The sequence below is a fragment of the Hevea brasiliensis genome, chromosome 8 (assembly GCF_030052815.1).
Source record: "Hevea brasiliensis isolate MT/VB/25A 57/8 chromosome 8, ASM3005281v1, whole genome shotgun sequence".
Classification (NCBI taxonomy): Eukaryota; Viridiplantae; Streptophyta; class Magnoliopsida; order Malpighiales; family Euphorbiaceae; genus Hevea; species Hevea brasiliensis.
This window is the reverse complement of record NC_079500.1, coordinates 73,693,851-73,709,547: the sequence shown is the minus strand read 5'-3', so window position 1 is coordinate 73,709,547 and position 15,697 is coordinate 73,693,851.

The following is a 15,697-nucleotide window of genomic DNA, read 5'->3' as shown; positions in this document are numbered from 1 at the left end:
TTGGCCCCTCTTCTTCGCAGTCTACTTCATTAATATGCTCATCAGGGAACTCAAAATCCAGAGCTTCATAATCCTGGATGGGATTTTCTGCTAGGAGGTCAGCGATCACGCTACCTTTCACTGCCTTCCGGGTCATATAGACTATGTCATATTGGGAGAGTATGACCTGCCACTTGGCTATCCGACCTGGCACGAATGGGCTTTTGAATACATATTTGATAGGATCCATCCTGGAGATGAGCCATATCTTGTGATTCAGCATGTAGTGCTTGAGGCGATTCGCTGTCCAGGCCAATGCGCAGCAAGTATTTTCTAAGAAAGAGTACCTTGACTCACAATCATTGAACTTCTTGCTTAGGTAATAAATAGCCCTCTCCTTTCGGCCGGTATCATCATGTTGTCCCAAAACACATCCCATCGAGTTCTGTTGGACTGCCATATACAGGATAAGAGGCCTCCTTGCCATGGGTGGAACCAATACTGGTGGGTTGGACAAGTATTGCTTGATTTTCTCAAAAGCCTCTTGGCAAGCTGAATCCCATTGGGTGGAATTTTTCTTCCGGAGTAGTCTGAAAATAGGCTCATCTTTGGCAGTGAGATTAGAAATAAATCTTGAAATGTAGTTCAACTTTCCCAGAAAACTGCGCACCTCCCTTTCTGTTTTTGGGGATGGCATTTCTTGAATAGCTCGAACTTTGTCTGGATCTACTTCTATTCCTTTCTCGCTTACTATGAATCCCAACAACTTTCCAGATCTAGCTCCGAATATGCATTTGGCAGGATTCAGTTTTAGCTGGTATTTTCTGAGCCTTTCGAATACCCTCCTCATCACCTGTACGTGGCTCTCTTTTCCCCTGGATTTAATGATCATATCATCCACATACACTTCCACCTCTTTATGCATCATATCGTGGAATAATGTGACCATTGTGCGCTGGTAGGTAGCACTAGCATTCTTCAACCCGAAAGGCATGACCCGATAGCAAAATACTCCCCATTGAGTGATGAAAGCAGTTTTATCCTTGTCTTCCTCGTCCATTGGGATCTGATTGTACCCTGATGCCCCATCAATACACGAACACCTGCCCAATCCCGCAGCATTGTCAACTAACACATCAATGTGAGGGAGAGGGAAATCGTCTTTCAAGCTTGCTTTATTAAGGTCCCTGTAGTCAACACACACCCTGACTCTCCCGTCCTTCTTCATTACCGGGACGATGTTAGCCACCCATTGGGGGTATTTGACCACTTCCAGGAACCCAGCGTCATACTGTTTCTTGACTTCATCCCGAACTTTGAGCAGTGTGTCGGGATTCATTCTTCTTAGTTTCTGCTTCACCGGAATCGTTCCTGGAATCAAGGGAATTTTGTGCGTCACTATCTGGGGATCCAGACCAACCATATCATCATAGCTCCAGGAAAATACGTCGAGGAATTCTTTAAGCAGACTGATCATATCTCCCAATTCTTCACTCTCCACTACCTTAAGTTCCCTTTTTACTTCTTCTGTGCCTAAATTTATGGTGTGTGTTTCGTCTCCACAAGGCACTAGGGAGGGTTCATCCTTTTCATTGCTTTCTTCTGTAAGGTCTTCCTCAGAATCACTTGAAGTAATGGCAGTTATGGGGATTTCAAAATTAACCAGAGGAATTTCTGAGTCTATTGGATTATTAGGTGTTAATTGACGAATGGTCCTGAATGAATAAAAATAGAACGTATTATAAGAATGGAATTCAAAAGGAAAGAAAGAGAGGATTGGATTTAAAATGCGCTATTAATTCATTAACGTTTATGCCATAAGAAAAGGTCCATTTACAGTATTACACTTGTCACCATGGACAAAATGATCAAGTGTTGATAACCAAAGGTACTTTACTCGAAATTGAGCACAGGGATGTCCTCTGCCGTCCAGTTGTCCAGTTCTTGCCCCTCAGCTATCGGTGAGACTAGAGCTTCATACAAGGAATCGAAATGGATGACACCAATGGATGGTTTATCGGGCGATTCTTCTACCTCTGCCGGATTTTCAATGACTGGTTTGGTAAAGATCTCCGTGATTCTAGGGACTACCTTCCTTTTTCCCATTTCCTGGTCAAACCATTGATCCCGGAGCATTTTTCTCATCCAGAAATGCCCATCCATAAGGGCATCTTCCTCATAACCCAAACCGCAGTGGCCTACCTTCTGGATAGCTGGTATGGGTTCAACGATTCCCTGCAATGTAGCGCCTAGGCCTTTGCCTTCTTCATACCCACTCCTTGTCATTATCTTGGCTACCATAGCCATAGCCCCTCCATTTCTGGTTTCTTGTAACTCAAGGGCCTGGAAGGAGCTTTCCAACGACTCCTCAGCCGCTTCCACATAAGGGAGTGATTGTCGCTTGGTGACTAGCAAGGCCTCTTATCCTTTCACTGTGATGATTTTGCCGTCCATAATATATTTGATCTTTTGGTGCAAAGTTGAAGGGACAGCATTTGCTGAATGAATCCAAGGTCTTCCCAATAGCATAGTATATGTGGGCTCAATGTTCATCACCTGAAACGTGACATTGAAAGTACATGCACCGACTTGGATTGGCAGATCAATGTCTCCCAGCACTTCTCTCCTTGTACCGTCAAAGGCTCTTACTACCATAGCACTCTGACATATATCAGATTGGTCAACTGGCAGCCTGGCCAAGGTGGTATTAGGCAATACATTGAGCGCTGATCCATTGTCAATAAGGACCTTGGCCACTATACAACCCTTGCATTTCACTGTTACATGTAGAGCTTTAGTGTGTCTTAAACCCGCAGGGTCTATCTCGTCCTCCGAAAAAGTGACAAAACTGGATGCCTGGATTTGTCCCACTATCTTCTCAAACTGCCCCGGAGTAATGTCGGGGTTTACAAAGGCTTGATCCAGGATTCTCTGCAAGGCTTGCCGGTGCACCTCTGAGCTCAAGATCAGTGACAGCAGTGAAATCCGTGCAGGCGTCTTCCTCAACTGTTCCACCACATCATACTCACTTTGTTTCATTATTTGGAGCAGCAGCTCCTCCTCCTCCTTATGTCCAGTAGGTTCTACTTCCTCTGTCTTTTCAACCTCCTCTTCTGTGTTCTTCAGTGACTCTCCCATCTTTACTTTCCCTTTTCTCTTTTCTTTCTCTTCGTTCCCGTAACACCTCCCACTTCGAGTTATGAACTCAACTTCTTGCTCATGCGAGGAGGATTTTGTGGTAGTGATAGGTTGAGGATTAACCTGGGGAGTAGCACTGGTGGTAGGTCCGGCGTAAGTCATTCTAAAATGCTCATGAGGAGTAAAACATGGTTTTGGTGGTGGTGGAGGTGAGGCAAGATTAGGAGCTGATGTACTGCTTGACGCTCCTTGAGTGAAGACTTGGAAATTGTAGTTCCAAGGTATGGCGTGGGTGTTGGTAACAGGGAGCTGAGATGGGGCTCGGATAACCGTTACTGGCGGCGAGGTTACTGGGGCATTGGGGACAGAGTAGGTTAATTTGGGGGTAGAGGTATTTTGGCCAAACCTGGCGGTATTTACTTCGTCCTCCACTTTCGATCTCCTTTGGCATCTTAAAATTTTGAGGGACAGCAAATTATGTACCTCTTGACGGAATCCCGCACAGTCTTGTAACTTATGATCACCTGTCCTTCCATGGTATGGACATCCCGTGCCTTATCCTGATTCGGATACCTGAGGGCAAAGGTAACCTTCCCTTATTGCCATGGCAAAAATTTCCTCAAAGTGAGGAGCTAACTCATCCACCTCTGGTGCCAACCTCTCCTCATCCGGCTCCGTCATATTTACTCCATTACCCGCATTATGGTTGGGCAATGGGTTTGTGGTGACATTGGGGAGGGAACTATTTCCCTCAATCTTCAACCACCCATTTCTGATTAAAGCGTGCACTCTCCCTCTGAGTGCCCCGCAGTTATCAGTTGAATGCCCTTGTGCTCCTCCATGATATTCACAACGGGCAGTGGCATCATACCACCTGGGATATGGAGGCTGAATTGGATCTAGGGGAACTGGTACAATTTGGTTTATACCGACAAGGTATCGGTATATTTCACTGAGTGGGAGGGGAAGAGGTGGATCAGGGTTTCTTGGGGGTCTTGGGTTGTTTTGTGGTGGTCTTGGTTGAGCAGGAGGAGGAGGTGGTCTCGGTTGGTAATTTGTAGGTGTGGGATATTGTGGGCGCGGGTGTGGATAAGGAGGTGGAATGTTTGCGACTGTTTGGCCATGAGGGGTAGGATATGGCCTATAATTGCTTTGAGGGAATGGGGAATAATTGTTTTGATGGGTGACAGAATGCACATCACCCTCCTTTTTCTTGCCAAAGCTGGCAGTCTTCTTCGCAGGGTTCTCAGCCAACTCCTGCAACCGTCCCATTCTTAGATTGGCCTCTATTCTTTCACTGGCCTGTATGATGTCAGAGAAGCTGTTGGAAGTATTCCCAATCATTAAATTGAAATAGGGGGCTTTCAAAGTCTCAATGAACAGAGAGCACAGCTCATTGTCAGTCACCGGAGGGTGTACTTTTGCCGCCTTTTCTCTCCATCTCTGGGCATACTCCTTGAAGCTTTCCCTGTCCCTCTGCACCAGGTTTTGAAGATCCCTTCTTGTGGGGGCCACATCGCAGTTAAACTTATACTGTTTGAGGAAAGCATCTGCCAAATCTTTCCAGGAGCGTAGTTTGCTCCTGTCCAACTAGATGCACCACCTCGAGTGCCGAGAGGCTCTCATGAAAGAAGTGGACTAATGACCTATCATCATCTGTCAGAGCGGACATCTTGGCGATATAGGTGGCCAAGTGAATGCGAGGGTCTGAATTCCCAGTATACTTGTCGAAATCAGGGACCTTGAACTTAGGCGGCACAACCACATCAGGAACCAATCTGAGAGATGCCACATCGACTGAACCATACATATTCAGTCCTTCGATTGCCCTTAATCTCTCTTCTAGAGCAGATAGTTTCTCGCTTTCTTTTGTCTTATTTCCTCCTCCCACTGTATGAAATGCTCCGCCAGCTGGGAGATGAGGGGTGGAGTGAACTGGAGGGATTAGAATGGAAGGGTATGGGTCGGTGTTTGAAACGGTTGGGTAATGAGAGTAAGGTAAGTCATTATTTATGGTAGCCGGATTGACAGTGATTGTCGGGTCCAGAATAGGTGACTGAAAGATAAAAGAAGTTGAAGCTTGGTGTGGATCATTTGTTGGAGGTGGTGGAAGAGGTAGCGGTAGGCTAGGCTCTGCAGTGGGTTTATTCTGGGACATTTCCCTCATTAGTCTCATAAGTTCTGAGACCTGATCTTTCAATTCAGAAACCTGCCCTTATAGGTTCTGTACTTGTTCTTGATCTTCCATTATTTTCCTTGTCTGAGATCTTGTTAAGTACACTCGCTTGGGTTGAACCGTGTGTTTGGTCGGACTTGCCTTGTTTGAAGCAATGTTGATTTCCTGTAGGGAAAAAAGGTTTTTAATGAATTTCGAATTTTGTGAAAAAACTAAAAGTCCTTGTTCGGACGAAGGATACAGTGGCATTTGGGAGCCAAAATGAAATATGTGAAAAGATGATTGCATTAATTTTATCATGGCATCGTTCGATAGTCTGACCGTGAATGACTGGATTGAATGCGCATTTATGATACCTGTCCATATAGCGCACTCAATTTTTCACATAACCCTAGCGAGGAAGTTCCTATGGGAGTCATATTATTCATTCACAAATTTGCTAAACAATGGTCCAAAAATCATTTCATTAACTGAATAATTCGTACACCGTATTCTTTACATCGGCCTAGGTTCTGGGAGGTTTTTTATAATGAGATGGCATTTTCTGAGATACTCATATATCCTTTCTTCTTGTTTGGCAGGATTGAATGCTTTCAGAGCATACTCGGATTCAGGTAATAGCTATTGTTTTCCCTGTGCTATCGTTCTCTCCAGCTGGTCAACATTCTCTTTCAGCTCTTGATAGAGAGCAGCTTGTTTTTCTTTCTCTTTCCTTTCCTTAGCACACTCTTTCAAGATATCGTTGATGAGTAGTGCCTGTTCTTTTAATTCGAGCTTCTTCTTTTTGTTTTCCTGTTTATACTCTTCAACGAGTACCTCTTGGTATTTCATCTTTTCCTGAAGCTTACTATTCTGCATTTTCATTTCTTTGACCTCAGCTTGAAGAGAGTCTCTTTTCTTTTCCCACCATACTTCCTGCTCTTCGAACCTTATCTTTTCAGCCCTTGCCTCTTCCCTGAGTCTTCTCACCTTTCTTTTAAGGCGCTGCCGTTGGTCTTCCAACTGTTTTATTTGTTCTTGCAGTTGTGAGTTCTCGGTATTTGCCTTTTGTAATGAGTCATCCAGACGGTTATCAGCTTCTTCTAATAGGACATTTCGGCGAGGGTCGCTGTCTTCGAATTCTACAGTTGAGTGTTCTCGGTCTCTGTCAGCCCTCCATTCAAGATAATCGCGTGTGGCACTTGGACCTTTAGGCGACCTTTCCATCAGAGAGATGTTTTCCCAGGATCTGTGAGCCATTTTCAACCCTTCCTCTTCCTTGAGCTAATGGTAGAAATGACCTTGGTGGTATTCTTCAATGTCGATTCTGGTCTGTGTTGAGCCAAACTGCCTCATTACCAATGCCGGAGTGTAACTTGTGTATCCGGTTACTCCGATCAGGGACACCGACTGACTACCTCCCGTGTTGATCAAAACGGATTGGCCTGATGCCCACAGCTTCCTCCAACAATAATCATGGCTATTGAAACTCAAAATCTGTTCCCGCCACTGCTGTTCATTCTTCGGACTGATTATTAATCGGGTCATCTTCTCGATGGGAGGCTGGTCAAGGTACCAAGTCGATCCCTTTGTCTCCATAGGGCATATGTAACTGATAATCCAGAGATATAACAATTGAGAACAACACTTGATGGACCCTTTACCCTGTTGTCTGCAGTAGGTAAGGGTTAATAAGGTCTCCGCAAGAATTGCCGGTATCGGATTGACCTCCTACCTTTCTACCGCCCAGAATACTTCCACCGTGCTGCAGGTTATGATTCCTAATGGTCCCGGGAACAAAATCAGGCCATAGATTCCCAATGCGAGTGCTACTGAGGCTTGATCCCACTGTTTCTCTTGGAGGTATTGATCTAACTGCTTCTCGAGGTAGGTCCAATACCATCCATGCGTGTTCCCTTTGACAGTTTCTTTTGACTTTGCCTCCTCCGAAGGAATACCCAACAAATGTGTTAATCGTTTCCAGGTCTGCCTATGCTCAAGGTGTAGGTAGATCCGATTCTGTGTTGAGTAAGGAATCTCTAGTAATGCCTGATATTCTTCCAAAGTGGGAACTGTATCAATGTCATTGAAAGAGAATACCCCGTACTTAGGACTCCAAACTGACAGCATGGCCTTTAATGCCGGGATTTGGACCTTGACTCGCATTAGGGTTGCAATTCTCCCGTATTTCTTTTCAAATCGTGCCTTGACCTGATTGGGAAGCGACCTCCAACCATTAGACAGACCCTCGAGGCTGTTCATTCTGACCTCAATTTTATTCGGATCCCATGAAGGTAGTAAGCTAGCATGTGCCTTGGAAACATCATTTTGCGGGGGTACTGGAGTATGAGTTGACTTGGACCAAAGTTTAGCATTCTGAACTTCTTCTGCCGACTGACTCAAGGATGCCATGATAAAAATGATGCCTATCCTTTTTACAGACTTTTGGTTTGGTGATGCCTGTGGAAAAACTCGTTAGCAGGATAAATTCAGGTAATCTTGTATCATATTGTTGGCAGAGTGGTACCTACACATTTATCAAAGTAGGAAAATGTGCAGGTTTTCTTAACAACATGATTCAAGATTACCCTTAATAGTAAGAACAAAGTAAAATAAACAGAATAGGGTAGGAGTAAGTATGCCCCTTTTGTCCTAGCATAGGGAGACTCCTGATACCGGATGAGTGCTACCTAATTGGATAGTTCTATCTTATAAGGTAGCTTACTACGGCTTTCAGCTATTGTGATAGTTTAGCTCAAGGTCTAATTTTCTAAAAGCCACAGGTTCCCAAATTGCCCCTCAGTAGCAGAGAGCCCGTTCTATAACCATGATATTATCGGGAAAATTCCACGAGTATCACAGTGGATAGAACGAGTTTCAATCTGAGCAGAAGCCTTCACGGATACTAATGGGGTAAACCCCACGGGTACCGCTACATGACCCCCTCCTACTTTCCTAAAAGGGTAAGAAAGCCCGGGTATAGGACCGAAGTGTGTGAGGACGTTACATATTAAGCTAGATTTTTTGAAAGTGAACATAAGTGTTTTAGGAGTTTAACAATGTTAGCAGTATGCTTTAAAGCATATCATTGTATTGCATCATATAAATAATTATTCCAATTTAATGGCAATTATTCTTTTCATTTATGTTTAAATGGTTTGAATTTAAATTGAAAAGTTTCTTTAATATCTTGTTAGATGTTCTATTCTTAAGTTGTTAAGAATATGAGTTATAGAACATTCTAGTGCAAGTATTATAAATTTAGCTCACAATCTGGGATACTTCATTGGATATGGCTTATCCAGAAAGATTGTCACTTATGTTTATTTTTATGGACTAGTATGAGATACTAATGGAATGGAATAGTCAGTCTAATGCCATATAACAAACATGATCCATGCACTAAAATCTGTCTATTACAAAATCTCAATTCAAGTTGGAGTCATGGTTTATGTCAAACTCCAATTGCTTTGAATCATATGTTCTCTTTTAATTCCAATTCTTGATTAATAAGACTTTCCTGTCAGAAACTCTTTTCTGACTATATCTATGTTTTTTAGCCAAGAACTTAAATTACTAAGAATAATTAAATGAACATAGAATTTTATCCCTATTTACTTAGGGTAACGGATCCCAAGATTAACACTTATCTCCATATCTAACTAGTTAGAGCCAAGACATACCCATATACCCATACATAGTATAAGTATGAAAGCAGTATCAAACTCAAACTACTTATATATAAGATAACTGTATTATCTAAGGTCAAGAAATTATATGCACTATTATAATCTAAATGACTTTGTATTGACAAGAGTAAACTCCATGTAATATTACAAAATAATATTACAAGTGCTCATACATATAGACATTATTTATATCTGAAACAAAACACAAAAGGGTAAACCAAAAATTTTACCCTGCCTATCAAGGAGTACAGCTTCTATTACGTTCACTCAACTGCCCTTTCTTTTCCTTTACTTACAACAACATAAAAATAGCTATCGCTGAGTATATAACTCAGTGGTGTACAACTATTAATTTATAAAATCATCATAAAACATATTTTATGAAACCATGATAAAGTATTCAAGATATTCAAATTTCCATGAAATATGAAAATAGTAATAGTGATCTCAACCTCAACTGGCAAGCCAGAGAGGGAAGGTAACATAATCAATCTCAACCCCATTAACCGTTATCAATGAGGGAAGCAATCAAAGTTTGTCATGCCAACTGTGATTTCAAAACAATCTAAAATAATTTCAAATCAAATAACAACATTTCAAATCATCACAAATCAACATATAGGATTGGCAACACATCAATTTCACAAAACACTTCTAAATCACATTCAATTCGGCCACCCCCTTGCTACAATAAAATCAATGGCCAAGCATCTGCCTTTTCAATACATTAATACATTCTTTTCAAAATTCAAAATATTCTCAAAATAATGTAAACAATTCTCAAAGACAAAGTAAATTTACATTTGGTTTGTAGCAAATCCATTCTTTTCATAAACAAATTTAGAATACAAGAAAATTTAAGTTGTGCACAAACCTTATCTTAATTCCCTTTCTTTGACTTAATTCTCTTTTTACTCCAAAGTCCTCTTCTCCACTGAAAATACAGAATTTCAAAAGCTTCAATACTCATTCTAACTTCTACTAGTAGTTAATCAATTAAATTCCTAGTGAATTCCTAAGATAACTACACATTTTAATTATTCCAAACTGTAGGGCAACATTTGAACCTGACTTTGAAACTCAATTCCAATCTAGTTTCAATCATAATTTGTCAAAGTGATCTCCATGAAAGTTATTCCTCTATATCTTAACTTTAATTATCAATTTGAATCATTCAATTTGTAGGTCTAAGTGATTAGTTATGGTCAAAATACTAGATATTACTCCTGGGTGTCTTACCCTACAATTCTCGAGTTTTCCAGACTTTTACTTGAAATTGCATTCAATATCCGAGTACTTTATACTCAGAATTTGTATCAGGTATCTAAAGCAAAGCTTTAGGCCTTTGTCTTAAGTTTTCAAATTATTTTGTAGCTCTTTAATTGGAGATGTACAAAGGAAGATATGTCCTGTTAACCACACGCAGGTCATAGGGTAGAATTGCTGAGTTGCAGGAATTTTTAGTTTGAAATTTATGACTTACTCTAAAATTTTAGCTACTTTGCCCTAAGAATTATGTAACACCTCTTACCTGGTCTATAGTGTCTCCAAGCAAAGTGTGCCACATTTTGTGCCCGAGCACCATATCTATTTTATTTTGTCATATTTATTTGTAATCTTATGTCCCATATTTCTCTCTTTTTTTTTTTTTTTTTTTTTTTTTTTTTATGGAGACCCAGGCAGAGTTTCCTCTGTTTTATTAGCATTTGGTGTGTTACTATTTACCTCTTCATATCATAATTTCAATCTATATCAATTCACCTCTTATCATATCCATATCATATAATCAGTCATATCATCATGATTCTCATAAATTCATTTGAAAAGAAATCTCATCTCATTTCATTTATAAGAGTCAAGTACATAATTTACAAATTATTATACAATCTCAAAATTTAATTACATCACTCACTTATGTATAATGATCAAAATACAAAAGCTAAATACACATGGGCCATACCAAAAATAGACTGCTGAGGTGACACATCACACTACTGCAAATCTGCTCCAACTCATTATCTGGACTGGTCTTGCTCACCAGTACCTACGTGTGGAAAACCAATGCGCTAAGCGAATTGCTTAGTGTTGCATAAATTAAAGTAAAAATAACTAAATAATGAAAGATAATTATTCCATGTATAATTTCATAAAGAAGTGCAGATTTCATGAATTTTGAGTCATTTACATGTTTATTGAACTTTGGGAGCAAATAAGTTTATCAGGATCTTTTCTGCTCATTTGTTCCATATTCAGTCTTATTAAATTTATATCAGTGCCTAAGTAACCTATAACAGACTATAAAGACTGGATACACGAGAGTATACTAGTTAGACATCTGTATGTCTATCATGTATACATCTGTCATGTCAGGCACAAGGCCAGTGAGCAGGCATAAAGCCAGAAATCAGATTAGGCATAAGAGCCGATAATCACATCATGTTAGGCATAAAGCCAGAGGAATAACCATATCAGATAGATATTGTCTATCAATGATCATTCATGTGGGCAGTACTGCAATCTGTAGTCCCAAATTGGTATACAAATTCATCCAAGCTATATACATAAGTCTAGGTATACTTTGGATAAATTAGTGTTATTAAGTACTTATAGACTTATTATTTCATGTCATGCACTATTAATGCTTTATAGCAATTTCATGTCAGTTGTAATGGAAAAATAGGTTCTAATCTCACTTTCATGTAACTTATGTATTTGGCAAACCATTTAAGTAATTTATATATCATGTATCAATTAATTCCTTGAACCTTCCTTTAGGTACCAATTCTGGCCCTTAACATTTACCTAGCAAATTGGCCAAGATGTAGACACTGTTTGTGTAACACACTTACTGTAGGTAGTTCATGTATTCTACTATTTCGACGACTAACGTTTGTTCGGATAGCCAAAATGTCTGGAACTACACTTAAACTATAGTGAGGAGGCATAACTTTATGGAATAAATGTTAAGAAAATATAAGAAAAATTTAGAGAAAATAAAAGAAATGAAATGTAACTGGGTTAAATGAGTCGAGGTTCCGGCGATGGGTGACTGTACCGGAAAGTAACTGTGAAGACAGTTTTCGACCCTATACCCATGAAGAACCATAGGAAATAATTTTTGTTACTTAATTAAAGGTTTACTGAGTTACAAATGATATTAAAAATATCAAAGAAAATTTAAGAAAATTTATTAATTGGTACAGATAAAAATAACCCGACAAGCATAACGAAGGGCATTTTGATCATTTAACCCTCAGAGTGGAATTTTAACCTAAATATCAATTAAAATGAGAGAGATTAACACATATAAAATAAAATAAAATCATGGAAATTTTTATGGAAATGGAAAAAGAAAAGAAAAGAAAAGGAAAGAAATGGGATTTATGACATCATGGATGATGTCATTATTATCTTATTAATAAAATTAAAAAATTTATGGATAAAGAAGTAAAATAAGACAAAAGTTGACCAAAAAAATCAGATTTTTCTTCTTCCTTCCATCTCTCCCTTGGCCGGCCACCATAGGTAGCACCCTTTCACCATTTTTGTCAAGCTTGAGCTTGATTTCCCCTACATCCCTCTACCAAAATCCACAAGTCCCTTCATCAAAAATTAATCCCACACTTAGAATGAGTGGCCATTGAAGGTTAGTGCTCTAAAAACCTCTCTTTCAACTTCTAGGTGTTGTATGCATGCCAAATTATGTGTGAATTTAATGAAATTGAAAGAAATGGCTATGGAATTGGTGACCCTAATTTTCAACAACCCTAAAATTTACTGAACTTTGATGGTTTTAATTGATGAAAATTAGTTTAAAGATGATGATTGATGAGGTTATAGGCATGAGAAGTGACAGGAATGGAATTGATTGAGTTTTGAAATTGAAATTAGGGTTTGTGATCATGAATTGGGGATTTTGTGTAATTGCTAGAATTTGACTTTGTTGAGATGAATTGTTGATTAATAGAAGTGCCATGTATGCCAAATTGTAGTTTAGGAGTTGTAGGAAATGAAATTGGGAGTGCTTTTGCTATGCAGGTTGAGGGACTTTTTGAGTTAACTGAATCTGTGTTGCTCCATTGGTATGAAGCCAATTGGAGGTGAAACTAGGGCCAAAATAATCCATTTTTTATGAAGAATCCATGCACAAATTCTGTCCATAACTTGACCTAATTACTGTTCCAATCCGGTTGACCATACACTGAACCCAGAAAAATGACCAAATGAACAGTACACATTCATTTGGTCATAACTGTGACACCCCTTACCCGTCTACGGTGTAGCCGAGTAAGATATGCTACACAGTGTACCGGAACACCATATTTTATCTCAATTATTTTAATTCTTCCTTACTTTATTTCTTTATGGTGATGAAATGCAATTTGTGAAATTTAACTCATTTAAGTTATTTATTGAAATTATAATTCATTTGAGGTTCCGAAAATTTTATAGAAAATCTGACAAAGTACCGGCTAAAAATGGAGAAAATAGTTCTTCGGAACCTATGAAAAATACTTCTAATACATTTTCAATCATTCTCAAACTCCATTATATCAACATAATCTCAATATTTCTCAAAAATTCTTCTATTTGTCGTTCATTTATTTCACATGATAATCATGTACAAATCATAAATAAATACTCAATTTTCATTTATAAACACAAATTACAAATATTTGCATTAATACCAAAATATATTACATGAGTTTCAACTATACATGAGAAAATAAAAGTTTAATTACAAAATACAAACAGTACAAAATACCAAAATGGGACCTAGTGTCCTACCAATGCACTGAAGTCTGTGAGGTGACACGGACACTATGTAGAACTGTGAACAGCCTCACCCAGTCTGTGGTCTACTGGGCTCTCTGTCAGTCTCTCTAGAACCCACGTGTGGCAAAAAGCAACGCGCTAAGTAATAATGCTTAGTGGTGGCAATAATTAAATAAAAAGAACTAAAAGAAAATAAATATGCAGTGTATATGTTGATTTCTCATACAGACAATTTATTGGTAATTATTTGTAGTATTACTTATTTGGTACTTGTTATATCCATTATTTCATTAAATTTATCAACTTGCTTTTTTGGTTGCCCAAGTAACCTATACTGGATGACTGGACTGGATAAACGGGTGAACTGGCACTGGGTATTAAGTACCTCGAGCCGTCACACCATCGGTCACATAGTGTCTCCCGGTGTGCAACAAAATAGCTAATAAGCTGTAATAAACATTAAGCACAAGGCCAAGTATCATCATAATATCAGAATGACTAAAAGCCATAAAATCACAGAATGGCATAGTGCCATGTGCAGTACTGCTAACTGAACCCTATTGGCATGCCAACCTATCCAAACCAATCTTACTGAGTGTACTAGGGCACGTTACAAAGTTATTAATTGAATTTTCATGTTTTACATGCAAGGTTACTATTTATTTTACTATTTAGATCAAATTATTGACTTTCCAATGCATAATAGTTACATGAGTCCTAATCACATAAATTTATCACATTTTGGTTCCCAAATGTGTCGGCATTAGTTGCCAATCCATACTTCTAACCAATGGAGAATAAATCAAAATTTCAGTTTTTGGGTGCTAGAGTTCACTATTCTATTAGGCCATTCTACAGTGAGAATTTGGCCAAGTGTTCTTGATCAAAGTTGTTCTTTATTGTGTTTAGTTACATTTCACTTTTTGAATCACTCCATTTGGAGTTTTCTAGCTTAAGTTATGGCTATTGCACCATAACTGGTCGGATTGCCTTTACCTAGAATTTCTGGGCAATTTTTGGTTCTGCTAGATTTGGTAGTCCAACTTTGGCTAGCAATGTCATTTAGTTAAGTTTAGAATTTGAGTTTGTGTTCTATGAAAGTTGTTCTAAATTGCCTCAGCTTTCCATTGATATAAATTTCAGGTCAATTGGACCTTTCTACACTGAGTTATGACCAAATGAATGAACACTGTTCATTTGGTCATTTTGCCCAGGCGGAATGTATGTTACCCGGATTTGGTCAATTTTTAGGGCATCCTAAGTTTGTTTTATGGATAGAGTTCCTTCATCAAAGTTGTGCCATTATGTGTCTAATTTCATGTTCAATTGGCCTTGCACTAATTGAACCTACACAACCCAAGTTATAGTTGCCCAAACATGCTGACTCACATCCAGACCTACAGGGCACTCAAGGCAGCACACCCAACCTTAAATCCAAGGTTACAATTCACTTCAAATCCTCATTATACTCAGCCAAATGGTCACTAATTGACCATTAAAACTTTCATTCACCAACATATGAGCAAAATCCAAACTTTGTACCCCAAACCCTAACTCCAACAATCTCAATTCTCTATATACATACAATCCATGAATTAAATCACTAAAATCATGTTCAATGGTAGCCATACACAACTATTATACTATCAAGTTGATGAAACCCTAAGGTACCTAAGGCTGCTAAAATTTCATGGGGCAAGTTCATACATCTTTAATTCATTTTTCATCAAATTTTTAGCTTAACTCAACTTAGATTCATGCTTAGAAAAGAGTGGAAGCAAGAAAATTGGCACTAACCTTGTTGGAGCTACTCCTAAGCTTGCCAAAACCTTTCTTTTTCCTTTTCTTTTTGCTACCTAGTGGAGAGTAGATGATTCTATGGTAGAAAATCAAGGTTTGATAAGCTCATGGAAGAGCATCAATGGTGGTTTCTCTCTCTAGGGATTTTTGACCATGAAGA